The sequence below is a fragment of the Archocentrus centrarchus genome, unplaced genomic scaffold (assembly GCF_007364275.1).
Source record: "Archocentrus centrarchus isolate MPI-CPG fArcCen1 unplaced genomic scaffold, fArcCen1 scaffold_85_ctg1, whole genome shotgun sequence".
In the NCBI taxonomy this organism is placed as follows: domain Eukaryota; kingdom Metazoa; phylum Chordata; class Actinopteri; order Cichliformes; family Cichlidae; genus Archocentrus; species Archocentrus centrarchus.
In genome coordinates, this window is record NW_022060295.1 from 133,720 (window position 1) to 156,001 (window position 22,282).

At 44.2% G+C, this 22,282-nt stretch overlaps 1 pseudogene; it reads right to left on the reverse strand.

Moving 5' to 3' along the window:
- Positions 1–626: 626 nt before the first annotated feature.
- Positions 627–1,700, reverse strand: LOC115777914 (E3 ubiquitin-protein ligase TRIM63 pseudogene; annotated as a pseudogene).
- Positions 1,701–22,282: the final 20,582 nt, after the last annotated feature.

Consider the following 22,282-nt stretch of genomic DNA (forward strand, 5'->3'; position numbering starts at 1 on the left):
TCACCAGGTCCTGTTGGAAACCCCCTCACAGCCAAAGTGGCTAAATGATTGAAATTCAAAGATCCTTCTCTACATGTCTGCATGTAGAGAAGGATCCCAGAGATGAACTCACTCTCACTTTCAAAATGATAAACTTTTATTTTCTGGGACAGAATCAGAGGAAACCTGCAGCTGAAACAGGAAGTGTTTCACGGGTCAAACTGTCAAAGCACACAGGTTCAAAGGTCACATATTTAGGGGCTGTTGGTTTGGTGTCTAACACATGTCAGTTTGCTGTGAAACTCAAAAGAATAACCAGCTAACCTTCCTCCTCCTCCTCCCGGTCACCTCTCTGTCCCCTCTGCTCCCAGCATGCCTCGGTGCAGCTGCCTCTGAAACCCGACCTCCCCCAAAAGCCCCTCGACTCATCTATTCCAGACGGTGGAGAAAATAACCAGCCGCCTCTAAACGAGGCCAGGAGGCGTTCACTGACCCTGGGAGATTTATTTACGCCTCACACAGTGGATAAAAACATGAGGACATGGAGCATTCAAAGAAAACTTTATTCACACATTTCAAGTCAGTCCAAGTTTTACAAACAAGATCAATAAAGTTTTACAAATAGAAAAATCTGTATAAAAATAGAAAAGAGTTCCTCTTCATCACTCCTCCTCCTCCTCCTGTTGGTGTGTGAAGTCCATGCGGCGGAGCAGCGCCTCCACGTCCTGCGTGTCCAGCCTCAGATGCTCCATGCTGTCGTAGCTGGGCTCCGGTGGCTGCAGATGCTCCGCCCTCGCCGCTTGCTCCGCCTCCTGTCGCAGCTGCTTGGCGGCCATCAGGAACTCGGCGACGCCGCTGCGCTCCACGCTCTGCTGCAGCTTCTCCTGCAGCTGCCGGCTGAGCTGCAGCTGCTGCTGGTAGCGCTCGGACAGCGCCCGCAGCGCCGCCACCTTCTCCCGCTCCTCACAGCTGATGCGCTCCAGCAGCTCACCTTTGCGCTGCTCCAGGAGGGCGTAGAGCAGGTCGAAGCTCTCGCCCAGCCTCCGCCTCTGAAGCTCACCGTTCTCCCCCACAAGGCGCCGCATCTCCTCCATCTGCGTCATGGCCACCTGCACGCAGCTGTTCCCGGCGGCCAGCAGCTCGATGGCGGCGAGCAGCTCGCTCTTCTGGGTCTGGTAGATGGAGAGCAGCGGCGCCACCTCGCAGTCCTTGTGCTGGCCGAACACCTTGCACATGGAGCAGGTGGGCGTCTGGCAGCTCACGCAGTAGATGTTGATGCGCTCGTCCTCGTGCTCCTTGCAGCGCGGCCCCTTGGCGTCCTGGTCCTTCAGGGGCGGGTCCTCGTCCGCCTGCTTCTCCTGCTGCTGCTTGTAGATGTCGATGATGTTCTCCACTAGCAGGTTCCTCTGCAGTCCGTATACGCCGTGGCGGTCCAGCATCACCTCGAAGCGGCAGGTGGGGCAGCGGAAGGTGCCCCCGGAGAAGTGGTAGGGGTTCTTGGACTCGTAGAGGTCATTGGCGCAGCCGCGGCAGAGGTTGTGCTGGCAGGGCAGGATGACCACGGGCTTGGTGAACATGTCCAGGCAGATGGGGCAGCTCAGCTGCTTCTCCAGGTTCTCCATGGTGCCGAGCGGCTGCTCCGTCCTGATCTCCATGGTCTGAGTGTCTGAGTTATTCTGATCTGAGGCGCCCGCGGCCCCTCAGCCTTTATACCCCGGGGGAGGGCAAGGATCTGCCCCCCCTCGGCCTGTTTGTCAGGAGAAAATAACCTCCAGCAGCCCCTCCTGCTGCAGCACATGTCCTACTGAGGAGGAGGCCCCGCCCCCTCTGTGACATCACACATCGTGACTGCACACTGGACAACAACAACAACCTGAAGAGTTTACAGGAGGCTCAGACACCTGCAGCCAACATGTGGGACACAACAGAGTCACATGACCAAGAAGGATGGTGACATCATGGTCTCTAAAACTGAGGAATAAACCACAAATACAGCAAAAGACAGGAAAGCTCGACCTTTGACCCCAGACCCCCCACTCTCTGTTTCTGTGTGTGTGTGTGTGTGTGTGTGTGTGTGTGTGTTTCATAACAGCAGTAAACATCATGCGCCTTACAGCAGCTGCAGATTTCTCTGCTGTCAACTTTTATTGTGAAATGTTTTTTACTCCCTAAAAACAGGAAGTGGAATGTTCAGCTTCAGGTTTCATAACACCGCGTCCACGATGACATCACCAACAGATAAACAACATCAGCTGACACTGTGACCCTCTCACTCTCTAACCCACTTTGATTCATGGGAACTTTGCCTTCATATGGTGATGATGTTCAGAGCCTGAGGTTCAGGTCTGGGCTTTGGAACCATGGTTCTCTGAGTCCAGCAGAGCTCCACATGAAGCTTTCAGGGCTGACACACACATTTAAGCTCTGTTAGAAACCACAAACGCCCCCTGCAGCAGTTTGATGTGTGTCTGATCATCACTGAAGGAGCTTCAGTGCATTGTGGGTAAGTTTTCAGTGTCTGCTCAGAACAGGTGAGAGCAGCTTACCTGCACCCTACAGCGGGACGTCCTCCACCCGGGGCTCCTTCATGGTTCAGAGGTCATGCTGTGTTTCACAGAGCAGACCCTCCATCAGCTGCTGCTGTCCCACACTCCACGCTGAGCTGACGGTGGTGGAACAATGGCTCCATCTGCTGGACGTCCTGACAGGAAACATCCTCCCAGTCTGAGCTGGTGGTGCAATGATGGTGAGAGCTGAACCACATAATACAACTGCATGAAGATCCAGCTGTGCTTTCTGCAGACCTGCTGCTCATCCTCAGGGCCTCACCTCCACATATTTACCCTCAGACATCTCAGAGACGCTCCACCAGTTTCTACATGATAGATAAAAAAATGAGGCCAGAAGGTCTGAAAGCAGCATTAACACAATGAGAGCAGGGAGCTGACCATGACTCCCATTAAGAAGAGGAACTGAGGAGGAATGACCCCTGACCCTGACCAGAAGAAAACAGACAAAAGAAACTCATGAATAAAATGGTAAATGGACTAGTTCTTATATAGTGCTTTTCTACTCAGTCAGAGCACTCAAAGCGCTTATACAACACGTTTTTACATTTACCCATGCACACCCATTCATACAAGCACTTCCATGTTAACTAAGCTAAGCGCTTTTTTTTTTTTTTATTATATAACATCCACACACATTCACACTCCAACGGAACGGTCGGAGAGCAACTTGGGGTTAAGTATCTTGCCCAAGGATACATTGGCATGTAGCCTGGAGTAGCCAGGAATCGAACCCCTGACCTTCCGATCAGTAGGTGACCTGCTCTACCTACTGAGCTACAGCCACCCTGAATAACTGAACTGGACTCAAACTGATGATGTCATGTCTCCTGTGGAAGCATCGTTTTCTACCCCAGCACTTCATACAAGTTTTTATCCAAACTTTCAGCACCAACTCGATGGTTCATGTTTGCCTCCAAATCCTGAGATGGTGGCTGAACATGTTTCTCCTCCAGCTGAGCAGTGATGACCTCACCGATCGCCTCCATCAGGGTGGCAGTTTCCATCCTGAGCTCCTCTCACTTCAGTCACAGAGCCTGCTCGCCCTCTCCGTGCTGATGCTCAGGTGGGAACAGGTAAGCAGACCGCGTCTGTGCAGGTTCTCAGTCTTCAGGCCAGCGTGGTCTGCACACAGAGCCCACAGAGTGCAGCAGGTGACCGGCCGTGACCTCCGTGAGTCTGAGGAGCTTCATTCAGGCAGGTCTGGGTCCTGACCTCCTCTGTGCTCATCACTCCTGATGACTGGCTGGTTCTCCAGGTTTGGTGCAGACGGGGAAGATGATGAGGATCCAGGAGGAGAGTATTGAACACACTCCTCACTTCCTGTTGTGAGTCACCCCAGTAAGTCACCAGGGTATTTTTGCATGACAAAGGTGAAAGGTCTTCAGACCCTTCATGAAGATACGTGTCAGAAGCATGGTGTTTGTACAGGAGGCGTGCGGTCTCCAATGATCCTCCAGCTGAAATCCAACACACACAGGTGAGTTCCTCTGAGTGTAGCTGGAGGTCTGAGCTGATGTTCACACAGAGTTCAGGTGTTTCCTTCATCTCCAAAGCTGAAGCCTCTCAGCTGTGTCCACTCTCACTCACAGGGAGGCCATTTCTCTCCTCCACAGGCAGCAGCTGCAAGCATGAACCCTGAAGCTCCACCTCCATCACATCCTCTGCAGGTGGTGCTCTCAGAGTCTGCTGAAACATCTCAGACGGCAGCTCACAGGAACCAGAGCGGCCTGAGTTTTGTGCTCCACCCACAGCCAGCAGCTCCTGATCCTATAAGCTGAGAACAGCTGCAGAACAGCTGCAGAACAGCTGTGTGTGCTGTGGGTCAGAGAGAGAACCGAAGGCTGCAAACAGCTCGGCTCCTGCTGCTGAAAAACCACAGAGTCACACAGAGACTCCCCGTGCCCGTTGTTACCTGTTGTTACCTGTTGTTACCTGTAATAAATAAATGATGTTCATGGCAGGAATCAAACGTCCACAGGTCTGTGAACGCTGCTCATGATGAAGGCACTCAGTAAAAAACATCTGCAGAGTGACCAGCAGGAGGCGCTGTTTGCTCTGATAAACTTTATTCTCTCTCTGTGTCACACACACACACACACACACACACACACACACACACACACACAAATAAAGCTTAAAGGGATTTTCCTACAAATTAAAGGTCTGATTGGGAACTTCTGTTTGCTGACCTTTGACCTCCACACTGACGGCAGCGTTCATGATGACAGACATCAGTAATCTGACCTCTGAGCTGTTTCAGTGGCAGCACAGGAGAAATGTGTTTACAAAATAAAAGCCTGAGCTTATCTGATGCAGCAGATCAGGCCTGCCTCCACTCGCCCTCCTCCACAATAAAAGCCTGTGTTTACATTCCTGAGGGAACAGCTGCAGGTTCAGCTTATCTTCACCTTCATCACCGTGACTACAGCTCCTCTAACACAGCAGCACAGAGAACTCCTCCTCCTCCTCCTCCTCTTTTAAACTGCAGTCAACTTCATGTTAATTTAAAGCATGTAATTGATTAGATAAGAGATAAACTTAAACCGCGGCCGGTCTACAGGTCTCTATATAACAATTAATGCACAGCTCGTTGTTTTGTTATCATGTTGTTTTTTTTTCTTTTTTTATGCTTGGCTCTTTGGTGTTTGCACTGTTTCATTTCTCTCTCACTTACACTCCTTTTTCTTCTTCTTTTTTTGCACCCAACATGTTTGCCACACGGACATACGGCACACACACTGCCATACAGGATACACAGTCATGCAGGACACGTACACATGCGCACACAAGGTCATGGAGGACACATGCGAGGACGCGCGCACACATCTTTAGTAAACACACAACACTTCACCTGTTAATCTAAACATGAGCACACTCAAGTTTGTCTCATGGAATGTACGCGGAGTTGGTTCAAGGGAAAAGAGAGTGAAAATTATTAATCGGTTAAATGATTTACAGGCTGACGTTGTGTTTCTACAGGAGACACATGTGTCCAGAACATCTGCGCACACACTCTCCTCTCCACAGTTCCCTCACATGTACTCAGCCTGCTACAACTCCAAACAAAGAGGTGTAGCCATATTGATTAACAAAAAGATAAACTGCATCATTAGAAATACTACATCAGACCCAGAAGGTAGATTTATAATACTCAATTTAACTATTCAAAATATAGATTTATGCATTGCTAGTATATATGGGCCAAATGTTGATGACCCCTCCTTCTTTCATACCTTCTTCACTTTGCTGTCCGATCACTCTGACACCACACTTATAATAGGAGGAGACTTCAACCTGGTACTTAATGCAGATATTGACAGGCTCAGTACAGCAGTGAGTCAGAGGAACTGGCAGTCTGCAGACATTCTTAAACAGTACATGAAGGATTTTGGTCTTTGCGATGCTTGGCGTTCACATCACCCCACTCTGAAAGATTATAGTTTCTTCTCACCAGTACACAAGTCTCACTCCCGCTTAGATTACTTTTTAGTTAGCAGCTCCATGATGATGGATATCACAGACACTCAGATTCACCCTATCACTATCAGTGATCATGCACCGGTGTCTATGTCTCTGACACAGAAAAGAGTCACACCACCAACCAGGAACTGGAGATTTAATACATCATTACTTAAAGAACAAGATTTCATAATTATTTCAAAAAGGAATGGTCAGCATATTTAGAAAATAATGATCAACCTGGAATATCACCATGTGTTCTTTGGGAAGCAGGAAAAGCAGTAATGAGGGGCAAAATAATATCTTACTGCTCGCATAAGAAAAATAAAGAAAAAGCACTTGTGTTAGAATTAGAACAGAAAATTAAATCTTTAGAAACTGCCTATGCTGCTTCACCACAAGAACATATAATTAACAACATGAGGAAACTAAAACTGGAGTTAAATGAAATAATTGATAAAAGGACACAATTCATGTTGCAGAGGCTGCGTTTAGAAAACTTCGAACATGGAAATAAATCTGGAAAATTTTTGGCTAACCAGTTAAAACTAAATAAAGAAAAAACAGCCATTTATTCTATTAAAGACTCAACTGGTAATATTACCCACGACCCACAACAAATAAATAACTCTTTTAGAGACTTCTATGAAGCCTTATACTCATCGCAGATTAATCCATCTGATGCTGAAATTGAAGAATATCTTAATAACATTAATCTACCTAAACTAAATGATGAACAGGCCGCGACTCTTGATTCGCCTCTTTCATCATCTGAATTTTACGAAGCAATACAGCATCTCCCAAATAATAAAGCCCCAGGCCCGGATGGTTTTCCAGCAGAGTTTTATAAAGAATTTTGGTCTGTACTAAGACCCTCTTTTCTCAGAATGGTGGCTCAGATTCAGAGCAATCATGCGGTCTCTCCAAACATGAACTCTGCTAACATTAGTCTACTTCTTAAACCAGGCAAAGACCCCACACTCCCATCCAGCTACAGGCCAATCTCTCTGATTAATGTAGACCTTAAAATAATTTGCAAAGTCCTTGCCAGAAGGTTAGAAAAAATCACTCCATCTATTATACATCCAGACCAAACAGGTTTTATCAAGGGTCGGCACTCTGCCAATAATACACGCAGACTGATAAATATAATAGATTACTGTTCTATTAATAAATTAGAAACCACAGTTGTCTCTTTAGATGCAGAGAAGGCATTTGATAGGGTAAATTGGAAATTTCTGTTAGCAGTTCTACACAAATTTGGATTTGGTTCATCCTTCAAAAACTGGATCAGAACATTATACAGCTCTCCAAATGCACGTGTTAGAACAAATGATCTTATTTCCCAAAGCTTCAGTCTGCAGAGAGGCACCAGACAGGGCTGCCCACTTTCTCCTTCACTCTTTGTCATTTTCATTGAACCACTAGCAGCAACAATCCGACAAAATGTAGATATTAAAGGAATTCAAACAGAAAACACAGACCATAAGATAAGCCTTTATGCTGATGATGTATTACTTTTCCTTGAGAACTCACAAACTTCTCTTCTAAAAACAATCACACTTATAGATAAGTTCTCATCTATATCAGACTACTCCATCAATTGGAGTAAATCAACAGTTTTACCTCTAAATTGTAATTTTCAGAACACCACGACCACCTCACTACAATCTGGCATATTAAATATTTAGGTGTTAATTTTTCCCCCAGGCTGTCAGACCTGGTACGGTTGAATCATATTCCTCTATTAAAAACAGTAGAGGATGACCTCACACGTTGGAACTCTCTACCTATATCTATCATGGGGAGAGTTGCCACAGTAAAAATGATGATTTTGCCTAAAATCAATTATTTGTTTTCACTGATCCCTAATAAACCTTCTGTTGCCTGGTTTAAATCTCTAGACTCAAACATTTCAAAATTTTTGTGGAAAAATAAAACCTCAAGAATAAGTTTAAAAACTTTACAAAAGCTAAAATGCAGTGGTGGTCTAGAACTCCCAAACTTTTATCACTATTTCTTAGCCAATAGATTACAGTATATTTCAAGATGGATCAAATCAAGCCCTTTAGACAGCCCATGGCTGGATTTAGAACAAACACTCTGTGGAAAAGTGAAAATCTCTGACTTACCTTTCATTAGCGTCAGTATTAAACATCATAGCGGTTTTAAAAGTCTTAACATAAACACCTCTCTGACAGCCTGGTGGGAATTCTTAAAGATAACAAAGTCTTCACTTATCCCGTGTGAACTGACACCCATTTGGAACAATCCAGATATATGTCAGAAAAAAACAGTACTGAACTTCTCAACATGGCAAGAGAAAGGAATAAAGAACTTAGAACATGTTATTCACGATGGGACCTTTATTTCATTTGAAGAACTTATTTCCAAATATGAAATTAGCAATAGCAAATTTCTCGAATACCAGCAGTTGAGGTCTATCATACAGGCAAGGTTTAATTTAAATAATTTAAAATTAGAAACCCCTGTACTGGTAACAGAATTTCTAAATCTTTATACCCCTAAATTATTATCAAAAATATATAAGTTATTATTAAAAATTAATGATTCAATATCCCTCCCAACTACAAAATGGGAGCGAGATCTTTCCATTAACCCAGAGGAAAACTTCTGGACACAGATATGTTTAAACACTTTCAAAATGACTAAAAGTCCGAATTTACAACTTATACAATACAAAACTCTCCATAGAATACATTATACAGGACACAGGATGTTCCAAATGGGCCTCAGAGACACAAATATATGCACCCACTATTCAGGCAACCATACTGAAAACTATATGCATGCAGTTTGGTCTTGTACACCTGTTCAGAGGTTCTGGCAGAGGATATGTGAGGAATTATCCACATGTTTTAATTGCGATATCCCAACATCACCAAAACTGTGCATTCTAGGTGATTTAAGTGAATTAAACATGGAAACAAATATATCACACATAGTTCTTACTACCTTATGCATCGCTAAGAAAACTATCCTCATGAATTGGAAATCAAAAAATGATTTATGCGTTACTCACTATAAGAATCTACTTTTAGACCACATTAGTCTGGAAAGAATGTCTGCCACCTCTAAAAATCAACTGGCAAAATTTGAATCTCTCTGGTCCCCACTGATCAGCTCCATCGCATGATGGGGGTGACGAGCTGTGGTCTAGTTTCATGGCGCACCCGGTAGGTGGCTGGGGGTGGGCCGGGGGGGCCTGGGTGTCTGATGGCTCTGGCCTGGAGGCGGTGGCTACCGTTTTGTGGTTTCTGTGTCCGGGCCCTGGTTGTTGGTGGTGGGGACTTGGATGGTGCTCTTATGGTCGTGGGGTGTGGGGCTCGGGGTCCCGTGGTGGCGGTGCTGGCCCCGTCCGGGTGGCCGGCTTCCTCTGTGGGGGCCGGGGTGCGGGGGTCGGGGCCCTGGTGCCCGGGGTTGCCTGTTTCCTGGCTGGGCCCCTCCCTGCGCTGGAGGGGTCTGTGCCCCCTTGGGCGCGCCGCCGTGTGGGGTGGGTTGGCTGTGTCGGGGTGTCTGGCTGGCATTCCGGGATTCTGGGTGCCCTCCCCCATGGGGTGGTGGGGCGCTCAGGTGAGGGAGCAGCAGTTGCCCCACACGGGGCCGGTTGGTTCTAACTCAGGACCACTGTGTGCGTGTGTGTGTATGTGTGAGTATGTATGTGGGGGTGTGTGTCTGTGTGTGTGTGCGTGTGTGTACGTGCGTGTGTATGTGTGCGTACGTGCGTGTGTGTGTGTGTGTGCGATATTTGTTGTCCTTTGTATGCATGTGGGGTGTGTGTTGTGTCCTGTTTGCAGTGGGGGCAGTGGGTGCCGGCCTGGAGTACGGTGGCGTCCTGGGGGTGCGGTCACTTCAGGCCCTGGACCTGCCTTCCCTGGGCTGCGGGGGGGTGTAGGGAACTGGGGTGCCTAGTGAGCCAGTAGCTAGCTGGCTCTCTTCCTCCGGGGGGTAGTCCTCTGCCTCCCGGTCATATTTATCCTGGCCCCTCCCCTCCTCCCACTCAGTTTAACATCACATTATGCACACATAGGTTCTCGGGGGTGGGGGGCTCGTGCTGCAGTGAGTAGGGCCATCACCTCGGCTCTGCTCGCTGTGCTGCGTGATGTCCCACTCCTCCTTTTTTAATTGCATTATACAGCTCACAACACATCATAGTACATATAGGGCCTTGGGGGGCAGGTGTGTCACACAGTGGTTAGTGGGTGGCACTGCTGAGGTGGCCCCACTTGTCTGTTCACTGCTGCCTGCACCTCAATTTTATTTACATTTTAGACATTGAGGGCCTTGGGGGGTGGGGGACAGTGTGGATGGGCGCTGTTATTCAGTGCTCATATTACATCTGTCCCTCCAATTTTAAAAGCACTGTAGTTTTCACACAGCCATACACATTCTTCTCAGTACATACATTCACATCACCCCCCCAACACGCTGAGTGGGAGGAGGGGGCGGGCGGGCCTTCTCACACCCCGGTTCCATGCACCCCGCCTGGGATGGGGACTGGCTCATTGTTCGGGGCTGGGTTGGCTGCTTCCCTGGGTTGCCGCTGGCTTGGTGCTGGTACCCGCTCTCCCACATTAGGTGTCCATGTATGTTACATGTGCGTATGCATGAGTGTGTGACTGGTACATGCGAATGTGCGTGCGTGTGTATGTGCGTGTGTGTACATGAGGGAATGACTGGTACGTGTGTGTGTGTGTGTACGTGCGTGCTTGTGAGAGTGTGTGTGTGTGGACAGCTGGGCCTGGGTTGGTGGCTTGCCAAGCCTTGGCACCGGTGGGACACGGAGGGTGGGAGTTACCCCTCCCTACCGCTCCACGCTGCTCCCCACTGGTCGTCACTGCCGCCCCTGGGGTGTGGGTGCCCGTGGGTCCCGGGATGTGTGGCCGGATGTCTCGGCATGGTTTTTGGCCTGCTCCCTTGGCGGCCGTGACCTGGGGGTGGCTTGGGCCTCTTTGGCGCGTGGGGGGGCTCTGCCGGGTGTCGGGCTGCTCTCGGGCGCTTGGGGCCTCGGGGGCCGCATGCCTGGCTCATGCTGGGGGTGCCGGCCTGCCGGGGGGGGTGGGCTGCCCGTCGTCTCTGGCTCTCTGGACTCTAGCCCCTGGATTGTGGGGGTTCCGTCTGTAGCCTCCCTCCTTCCTCTTCTGGGGAGTGTACGCGGTTGCCATCGGGATGTGTGGCCCCAAGTCTTCTGAGCTCCTGTGCTGTGGATGGCCTGGGTCCCCTGGGTCCTTCCCTATCTGCCTCTGGATCGCGGGGGGCATGGTTGCAGTTTCTCGCCCTCATTATCGAATACATTGCATGACAAAGGCGCATACACACACATTACTACAAACAATAAACTTGTGTGTGTGTGTTTGTGTGTGTGTGTATATGTAGGTGCATATGGGTGTGTGTATGGATGTGTGTGTGTGTGTGTGTGTGTGTGAGTATATCAACCCCTTTTATTTTTTTTATTTTTTTATTTTTTTCTATCTCCTTTCTTCCTCCCCCCCCCCCCCCCCCCCCTTTTCTCCCCCCCACCTCTTGTTCTTGCCCCTTCCTTGTTGCCTGTCAGACTTGGCATGAATAACTAAATAAAAAGATAAATAAATAAAAATAAAATTGCAAACATTAACAAGAAGAGCCTATAGGAAACATATAGAGCTGTTCTTGTCAAAGCAAATATGTTTGGTACATCAGTGCATTCGGATCATCATTCCGATTGTGAAAGATGCCAGACATGACAGGCTAAAAAAAAAAAAAAAAAAAAAAAAAACTGCAGTCTGATAAAAAAAAATCAGCTCGTTACACTTTATCAGGTTTTTCATAGTTTCCAGTTTTTCCCTGAAATGTTTTAATATTGTTAGAATATTAAACTCTCTTCTTCTTTTTATTCTCTGTAATTTTTTGTTTTTAAACATAAATAAAAATAAAACTATAGCGTTTTAAAAATTCCTAATGATTCATATTTTTATTTATGTTACTCTTTTTATTTCTGGAATTAAAAGATTTGAGTTTATTCTCCTGTTATGATTCACTTTAATTCACATTTTTTCATATTTTTTGGAATTCTTTGCATTTTTAAAAATATTTTATTCTTTTTTCTAAAGTGTTTATATCAATATTAGTTTCATTATGTTGTGATTTTTTTTAAATGTTGTTTTCAGATTTTTTTACCTCAGTTTGATCAGATTTGAACGCTGATGAAACATAAACATGAATATGAAGCTCAGACATCTTTGAATAAAGTTAAACTTTATTTAATCATCAGTGATCTGTTTATCACAAAAAATCTGAAAAAATACAAACAAATTTAACAAAGAATGAAACTCTTTTTTTCATTCTCAGCTTCATGCTGGGCTGAGAGGATGAGGATGAAGAGGAGGATGAGCTGTGATGAAGCTGCAGCTGTGAGCTGGGCTCCTCACAGCGTCAGCGTCTGAACTCTGTGGGAAAAAATCAGCTTCACTCTGATTTAAATTTAATTTTCATGTTTTTTGTTGCTTCAGTTTTTCAGATGCTCACTGCAGTTTGTTTTTCTATTCTTTAGAATATTTTTCATTTTACATTCTTTAGATTGAATCTTGAATCTAAATCATTTTTATGTTTTTATGAATGTAAAATCAGAGGCTGCAGATCAGCTGCTCCCAGGAGTCCACTCAGAAAACAGAGGGTTTAAGCTGCAGCCTCTCTGAGTGTACGTCTGCTGCAGGATGATGTTCAAAAGGTAAAAATCTAATAAAAAGCCACATTTTCACACTCAGAGGAGCTCTCAGCTGTTTCATGTTTTTAAAAATGTTCTGAGCCACCTGGAATCTTCTGGAAGGTGTTCCAGGACTCCCACAGAAGTCTTTTAGTTCTACACGTTGGTCTTAAGCTCCTCCCACTTTTCTTCTTCTTTGTACCTGAGTATCAGACAGGTGAGGGCCAAGGTTATAATAGTTTTGAATTTAATAAGAGTAGTTTTGCTCATATTTATTCATGTTTATTTTTGTTTAATGCTCAGATTACTGTCTGCTGCATAGAGGAATGAGCCTGTTGGCCTCCTCACAGCCTTACTGTGGCTCCTACAGCAGAGGTCAGAGGTCAGAGCAGATGTGGAGGGTCTGATCAGACTTATTGATCAGGTGTTTTCAGGTGTTTACTGAGCTGCTGTGACTTCATGCATCAGCACCTGCTGAGCAGCGGTTACAGCGTCATTTGGCCCACAGGTGAGAGTTACCTGTACTTATTGAGCTGGATCATTACTGCAGACTCTCTCCTCTGGAATAAAGCAGGCTGGGAGGAATGCTGTTGTGTAACCGTCGGGAGCGGCCACGATTGTTTCCAGATAGTTTGGATGTGAGCTCAGCCTGGCAGCTCCCACTCTGCAGATGGAGGCCAGGATGGGTCTGAGGCTCGGCCAGCAGGAGCTCTGACACGTCTGAGTGATGAAGGTCTTCTTCTTCTTGTCCTGCAGCTGTTCAGCTCCTCTCATCACGTAGATCCACCTCTGTGGAGCTGCTTCTTCTCTTTAACACAGTTTCACACAAATCCATCATCATCCATCGCTTCCTGACAGAAAGCGCACGTAAGGTCACAAGGTCAACACGTGCTGTTCCCACTGGCCAATCAGAGTGAATGCACTGCTCTTACAGGCTTATTTTATTCTGAAACAATTTCTAATAAAGACTTTTTTATGTTTTCAGATAAGAAATAAAAAATAAAATAGATACACAGTAAAGGAGACGTCCTGCAGGGAGCTGCAGACCCACAAACCCCGACTGCTGCCTCCACCCTCTGGTCTCAGCAGCCTGCAGGTCATTTAAAACTGATGGACCTGAGTGCTCACATTCACTGATCTGCAGATCGCCTTTTAAATATTAAATCAGTTTGTGCATTTTTCCTGCTTTGCTTATACAAATAATGTAGTTGCTAACTGTTTTTTTTTTTTTTTTACTTTATAAGTTTTTAAGTTACAAAACATTAACAAACATAGACAATATATCAATATACCTTTCCCTTCCCAACCCACATCACACACACACAAAAAAAAGGGGGGAGATCTCCAGGGAAGCAGACAATACCCTGGTGACTAGACTGACAGCATTATAAAATGTATTATGTAGAATCTAATAAAGGCACTAACATAGTGTCCACATAAGACAAATAAGGCAGCCAAATCTTAGCAAAGGTTTTACAATCACTTCTAAGACAGTAGGTAATCTTTTCGAGTGGGACACAGTTATTCATCTCTGAGAACCACCTGGAAATGGAGAGTTGGGAGTCAGACCTCCACGTAATAGCTACACACTTTCTGGCAACGCATAGAGCCAATTCCAAAAACTTCTGCTGACATTTTCTTAGTTGTGTACCCAGATTTGTAAAATCGCCTAATAAACATAGTTGAGGATCAGATGGAAATGACAGCCCTATAAGTTTTGACATAATATGAGAGAAGTCCTGCCAGAATGTGCTTACCTTTGTACAATTCCATGTGCTATGTAAGAATGAACCCTCTTCAATGCCACATCTAAAACATAGATACGATAACTCTGGTTTATATTTATGTATTTTTTGCAGCGTAATATAAGTTTGATGGAGAAAATTATAATGGGTCAGCCTGTACGTAACTGTTAACATAAAAGGTAGATTTATTCTTAATAATGCAGGTGAATGTAACACTAATGTTACCAGTCCTGACTGTTACATTTGTGTCCTCCTCAGCCATGAGTGCACTTAGATATGAGTCTAAACTCATGTCTAAGTACACACTCGTGGGTCCCTGGCTTTATCATATTAGAGACAATTAGTAGAGAAAAGAGCCGAAAAAACTTAATTGATTTTAATAAAACAAAGCTAATATAATAGACAAATGCCTTGATCATCCCAAATTGAGGTATTTTATGCAAATTATGTTAAATTGTTGTTAAATTTCAAGAAAAAGTTTCCATGAGAAACTCAGTTTTAGTGAAACCTTAAAAAATAAAGGTTAGAGAAAAAACAGAAGAGTTCATGTGAATATTTTATGACACAAAGCTGAACTGAAGACACAAAACAAAGCTGCTGCTCTGCTACAGAGTAAAACATCAGGAACTAAAAAACCTATTTATGAAAATGTAGGATCAAATAAAATCACCTGATTTACTCTTTTGTGCATTTACATTTATTTATTTGGTAGATTTGTTTAAAGCTAAGATTATAAGAGAAAAGCAGAGAACATTTGAATTTTGAATGTATGAACAATTGGATATTAAATCAAACATTAAAGGAAAAATCCCAAAAGCTAATGATATAAAATCAATATGCCCTTTAGATAAATAAGGTAAATGAAGGTAAATTAGTGAGACAGAAACAGAGTTTATGTCTCAAAGGAGGGATATGAACTAGGAGAAGAGTAAAGATTTAACTAATAAAGATTTCTCAGTTTCATTGTAACAGGAGCCTGAACAACATCACCGGGGCTGCAGAGACTGGATCAGCTACCAGTAAAGAAACTGGTGCAGATGGAGGTGTTGAAGATCATACCAAGCTCTCCTGAACAGACTGACCGCTCTAAAGAAAAAGGCTCCTGGTTCCACACGACCTCAATGAGAAGGTCCAACTGCAGACAAACAGGTGAACTGTAAGTTCCTTGATTTTATATATGTTTCTTTTTATGTTTGCTTCTACCTTTAGTCTTTAGTGTGTTTGTTTTCATTTTATTCCACAGCTATAACACATGCACCCATGTGCAGATTTAAACTGTAGGATTCTAGGATGACCAATCATAGACTGTGTGAGCTTTAGCATATATTTTATTTTTCCCTTATTGTTGATTTAAAATGCAAATGCAAGTAACTAGAGGAATGTCTGTAAAATACATACACAATGAAGACATGGTTACACATAACCATAACTAAATTCTGAATGATGTATTGTTTATAGAGCAACCGCTGCAACTCAGGTGAATTAAAATAGGTTCACCTTTAGTAGAGAAATTTAGACTGGGTTAAACTAATCCAGACATCTTTAACACACTGAATAATAGATCTTTCAAACAGACACTTCTGCTGTTAAATATGTCTCCTGGAAAATTGTAGTGTGTAGATTTTAATCTGGTAGTCTTTGAGTAGGGTGTTATATTTAGTGGGTAAAATTAATAAATAAAATCATGTTGAATAGTTAGACCTGATCAGACCACAGGTCAAATTTAAATATTGACCCCTAAGGCCTGCAGCTCAGACTCAACTTCCTAAATTAAAGACAGCAGGATTATAAAACTGGACTAGTTTTCATGGATACCAGTATCTGCTCCCTGTGTGCTGTTATAAGGAGAGTGTGTTTTTAGCAGGAAGAACATGTCTGAAGGTCTGTCCTGTTGGAACACGCCAGTCTGACAGGATATAACAGAACCTGGTTTAAGACAACAGGAGGCTGGAAGGCCGAAGTTTGGGAGACACAGACTGTGTCCTCAGTTTTCCAGGAGGAGGGAATGGTGTCTGAATGAGTCCAGGCTGTAATAAAACAATCCACCTGAAAGCTTCTTTATGCCTCAGAGTTCCTGGTGGGGTTCTTAACAAGTTTAAGGTTTATGTCACTGAATGCCTTTGGGCCAAAATTAAACCAAACTTAGACTGGGTTAATTATTAAATCAGGGATGTGGATCAACTTTAATAGAGAGCTATTAAAGAACTTTTAAAGAACAAAACATCATTGACAGCACAATAAAATGACAGATGTTACTTGTGTGGTTTACTCAGTCTAAATAATATTTAACCAGCAGTTCAATTCTCCAGAGCTGTGTGTGTGTGTGTGTGTGTGTGCGTGTGTGTGTGTGTGTGTGTGTGTGTGTGTGTGTGTGTGTGTGTGTGTGTGTGTGTGTGACCTTGTTGAAGTATAAACACAGATTACAGAAGTCAGTGACTCACAGAAATATAATCTGAGAGTAACTCTGGTTTGTTATGACTTATTGTGCTATAAATACATTATAATCATTGTCTCTGCGTACATGTGAGATTTATTCTGATTCTTTAAGATATTAAATGTCTTACTTTGTTACTTCCTTCACAAACAAACTTATTACCTGTCAAGTACTGACAGGAAGTGTTGATGCTGATTAAAAGTTATTTATTTGACACATTGACATAATGATCTGTAATCAAAGTAATCAAAGTAACCCTGTAACTCTATTATTTTATCAAAGTAATCATAAATCACTTTTTCAGCTCAGAGATTTTAAATACTTTAAGAAATAATATGAACAAAGTTTTAGAACAAATATTTGAAAATCAATACTGAAATTATCAAAGTGAAACATGTTGAAAAATTGGGAAAAGTTATTAATTGAATTGAAATGAAGTCGTAACTTAAATCAAATGGTGAGAATGTTTCTCTAATGGTAAAGAAATGATAATTGATTGGTTCAAACACAGCGAGCTGCAGAGCAGGTCAGATCTGCAGCTCTGAGCTCCAGTCTGAAGCTGATCAGTCAGTTTGATCCTCACAGGTCAGCTCTGCAGCATCTGGGCTAAAGCAGCCGTTCAGTCCCAACCAGCTGTGACAGCTGCTGCTGCATGGGGCTCAGTGGGTTAAAGTGTCTGTCTAGTAGTGATGTTCGATACCACAGATTTCTTTTCTGATCCAATACTGAGTCAAATTCAAGCTGGTATCAGCGATCTGATACTTATTACAAAAATCTTAAATGAAATAAAATAACAGGGAAATACAAATGATGGGCTGTTGAACACTGACTGCTTTAGACTGAACTGTGCAGTGTCTCCAAACAGCCTACAGCACTGGAACACTTGGTGTTTGTATTCCACTCACTGGGCGACTCAAATTAAAACTGCCAGGAAAACATTTTAATAAATAAATACCACAATAACTGCATGTTTGTCAATATTCCTATTTTTTAAAATGATCATTTAACAAATAACACAAAGTAAACTGATAATAAATAATGTCAGATATTTTATTTGTAAAATGTTATTTTTAAATTCATCTTTTTTATTTCTCCATAGAAGTTTTTTATCACAGTGGCTCCTTATTATTTAATCACACCTAATAAACCACTTTCAGTTATCAGGTACTTTAGGAAAGCTTACTTGAATAAATCTTGTTTTTTTTTTTTTTGTTTTTTTACCTCTGTGAGATTATCTGTGAGATTATCTCACGTAGGCGTGTTACAAATATTACTCCAAGCTGAAATCATGCAGCTGTGTTGAAGCATGTGTTTATTTCATTCTTAATAACCTGTCCAACTCAAACAGTGACGGTGCTGAAGCTTAAAGCTCCACGTTTCCTGTCTGTACCTGGATGCTTCCTGCCTGCAGCACCTCAGGTCTCCGGTGTCCTGCTCTAACAGCAGCACTGAGCTTTTTCTCTCCTCCTCCGTCCGCGTCATCATGTATTCAGTCCTGTGGTGAATTCTGAGGTGTTTAACGAGGTTAACTTCTCGCTGTTTTCACACAGTTTGTGTGACTGTTCGTGGAGCTGAAATAGCTCCACACGTGACCATTACACTGTGTTTATGTCTGAGTGAGCAGCAGCTGCCCTGGGCACTACACACCAGGCGGAAGAAAAAGTAGTTCCCATCATCCCCGTCTCATTTAGGCAAGATCTCAATATTTTAGATACTTTCTAACGTGTTCTTGATAAGATACATTCTCTCAAATGACTGAAGTATCGAAAGTATCGATACTTGGATGTGAGAATGGATTTTAAAGTGTAAAGGTCTGCTCTGAGACGTATCGATATTTCAGTATCAATCCGCACATCTCTGGAGCTCGCTGATCTCTTTGTGTGTTTGGAGAGAGTTGCAGCTTCATCTAAAGGTAAGCAGGAGCTACTTTAATGTGAGCTCAGCTCATCTGCAGCTGAGCTCCTGAATGAGCTCTTCTGCTGCTCTCCTCGGTGTCTGTTCACTTTATGGTGAACACGCTGAGAGGAGAGTGAGAGAGTGTTTGGAGACCAACAGCAGCTAATCATTAGCTCAGCATGCTGGCAGAAGGTGGAGCACAAACTCTGTTTCTCTGCCTGCTCCAAACCTCTGCAGCCTCATTTCTGCTTGAAGGAGAGCAGGAAATAAATGAGAGCGATCTGCTGCAGGATCAGGGTCACAGGAAACGTTATTGAGGAGCACAGCAACAACAAAGTGATGTCAAACTCCGGGACACGACCGCAGGGTGATTAACGCCTATTTACTGCACGGACACCGCAGCGCTGCCAGTATAACCAGTATAACCAGTATTTGCTGTGTCAGCGTGAATAACTGTGATTCAGTCTGAAGCTGATCGTGTTTGCTGTTTGCTCTGGGCCAGTGTGACATGAACCACGCAGGGACACACACACACACACACACACACACACACACACACACACACACACACTGATACGTCAGCGCGTCCGCCATGTTGGATGTGATCTGCGCTGTAAGGTGATCCAGGTGAATGGACTGAACTTCATGAAGAGCCTTTCTACAAACTTCTTTAAGTTACTGCGTCTCAGATAATCACTGATACAGGGGTGTTCATCCAGGCTGGAGGGCCGCTGTCCTGCAGGTTTCAGATGTGTCTCTGCTTCAACTCACCTGAGTCAGATACAGACGTCATCAGCAGGACTGTGGAGAACCTGACTGCATACTGAGGAGGTCATTCAGCCATTTGACTCAGGTGAGTTGGATCAGGGACATTTCTACATTACATTTCCAGGTAGCTGCACGTCAGGCTGTTGTAGTGTTTCAGAGGGGTTTGTAGTTACCATATCCCTGCTGTACAAATATAACACAGCAGTGTGAATCCACTGTGAAACAGGTGTGTACTCTGTGTATCCGTTGGCCCTTTTCCATCAGTACTTACTCAGCTCGACTCCAGTCGGCTCAGTTTTTAGGGTTCTCCATCGGGTGGTAGTACCTGGTACCAGGTACTTTTTCAGCTCCTACTCAGCCGGGGTTCCAAGTGATCTGAGTCGAGCTGAAGATGTGAGGTCAGCAGACGGTCAGTGTGAGTCTGTGTGTGTCTGCCAGTTTGTTATGAGCACACTGACTCCTCCACAGAGACTTTAGATCAGGATGCACCAACTACACCTGCGCTCCAGGTGGTGAACCTGATGGAGCAGAACAGGAGGAGCTTCTCGGCCGTGGAGTCTCCAGTTGTCTTTGTTCCCAGCAGAGTAGAATCCAAACCTCACTATCAGCTCTCCTTCCAGGAACGATGAGGCTGATCTTCTGCTGTTTTTCACTCCAAATCTCATGAGGTTCAGATGGAGCACCAAACTGCAGTTCCTCAGTCAGTGGAGGTGCAGCAGTGCAGTTTGTCAGCAGTAACTGGAGGCTGACACACTGACTGAAGACATTTAGTCTGAGTGGATCTGAACTAGGGCTGTAATAATTCAGTTTTAATAATATAATACATTTCATTTGTAAGCACCTTTATGACACCCACGGACACTCCACAGGGGTAAGAACAGAACAATCACATCAAGCACAAACAGAAATGACCAAAGGAGCTGAAGTGAGTTTGCGTTCTTGAACAGGAAAGTTTTGAGTCGTGATCTGAAAAAATGAAGTTAATATTGCAGATGTTTGGTGGGAGAGAGTTCCACAGCTGAGGAGCAGAGCAGGAGAAAGCTCTGTTCCTCATAGTACTGAGGTGGGCAGGCCAACAATAAGGTGGATAGAAGAGGAGGAGCAGAGGAGGAGGTGACGTGAAGAAATTTGGCTAGATAAGGAGGGGCGAGGTTGTGGATGGCTTGTAGAGGATTTTGAAATCTGAATCTAACTGTGAGCCGGTGGAGTGGGTTTTGGTGATGATGTGAGCGGCTGAGATTTGAACCATTTGCTTCTGGAGGGATTTGTGAGGGAGGCCAAATAGAAAAGAGTTACAGTGATCAATACAGGAGGTAACTATGAACAGTGATGGAGGTGGCAGCAGGGAGAGGGAGTGGCAGAGATGATTTATGTTTGTAGGTAGAAATATGCAGACTGTGTAATATCACTGATGTGGGGTGAAAGGATTGAGTGCTGTGACAGCCAGACTCTTAACCTGAGGGGAGGGAAAAACTAAGGATCTGTGGATGGTGAGGGAGAAACTCCGACTCTGGATGAGGTGGATTTTGTTCGAGGCAGAACTCAGTTTTGTCACTGTTTAATTTAAGGAAGTTTGAGGTGACCCAGGATTTGATTTCAGGTAACAGGTGGTGATGGAGGAGGGTGAGAGGGAGGAGTCAGCTTTAGTGGTTAAGTAGAGCTGGGTGAAGCAATGGAAATGATGCTTAATGTGTGGAAGATGTTGCCAAGAGAAACGAGATAAGTGATGAAAAGTGATGAGAAATAGAAGCAGAAATGTCTGCATTTGATAAGGAATGTTAGTCGTCTTTAATGGTGAACAGTCATTGGTTAATCCATTCCTGTTCAGTTAGGAGCATTTGGACCTGGGAATAATGTCGGACCTAAAGACCGGATACAGGTCAGCCAGCAGTTCTGTTTTTGGTGAAAACGGTTCGTTATGGTTGTGACCTTCCTTCATGGCCGTGATGCTGGTTCTGTTTGGTTGGTGCTTGGTTGGATACTCACTAATTAGCTTTCTATGCTGGTTCTGTAAGTACACAACCAACCAGCACTGATAGTTGTGCAGCAGCATTATGTGTGCTAATCACCTTCTGTTCTTGTGCTGGTGTTTTATCTGTGGTGCCGACAGAAAGCAAAAACGCTGGGACTTTTTCTCTGCCGCTTTACCAACTCTGCCATTATTTTGTAGACCGGTGAGCAGACACACAATGATGTGGTTGAAGGTGCAATCACAGTGGCAGAGCTCCTGGTTAAAACTGCTGAAGCAGAAAAAGTGATTTCATATCAACCCACAAGGATTTCAATAAACTGACAACACGAAAACGAAGAGAATTTGTTAGTTTTTGTTTTGTGAACCCACAATACAGTTTGTTAGTTATCCTTTTTTCCTTTAATTATTGTTTTATTTCAATTCAACTTTATTTGTATAGCACCAAATCACAAACAGTCACCTCGAGGTGTTTTTGGCCCTTGATCTGAACTTTCCTTCTCGATGGTTTCCATCTTGCTCTGACTGCAGCTGTAACAACACTGAGTCCAGCAGGATGTGCACAAAGCATTTTGACAGACACACAAAGCTGGACAGCTTTTGTTGTGAGGGTTTGGAGAGAGTGTGTCTCTGTGTGTGTGTCTGCATTCACTTTGTTCCTCTAATAGAAAATCAGTGTGCAGATGTTGATTCCTGCACTGACTGCTGTTCTTCAGCCTGTAGAAACCATCCTGTAGCTGCTGGAACAAATGAATCTTC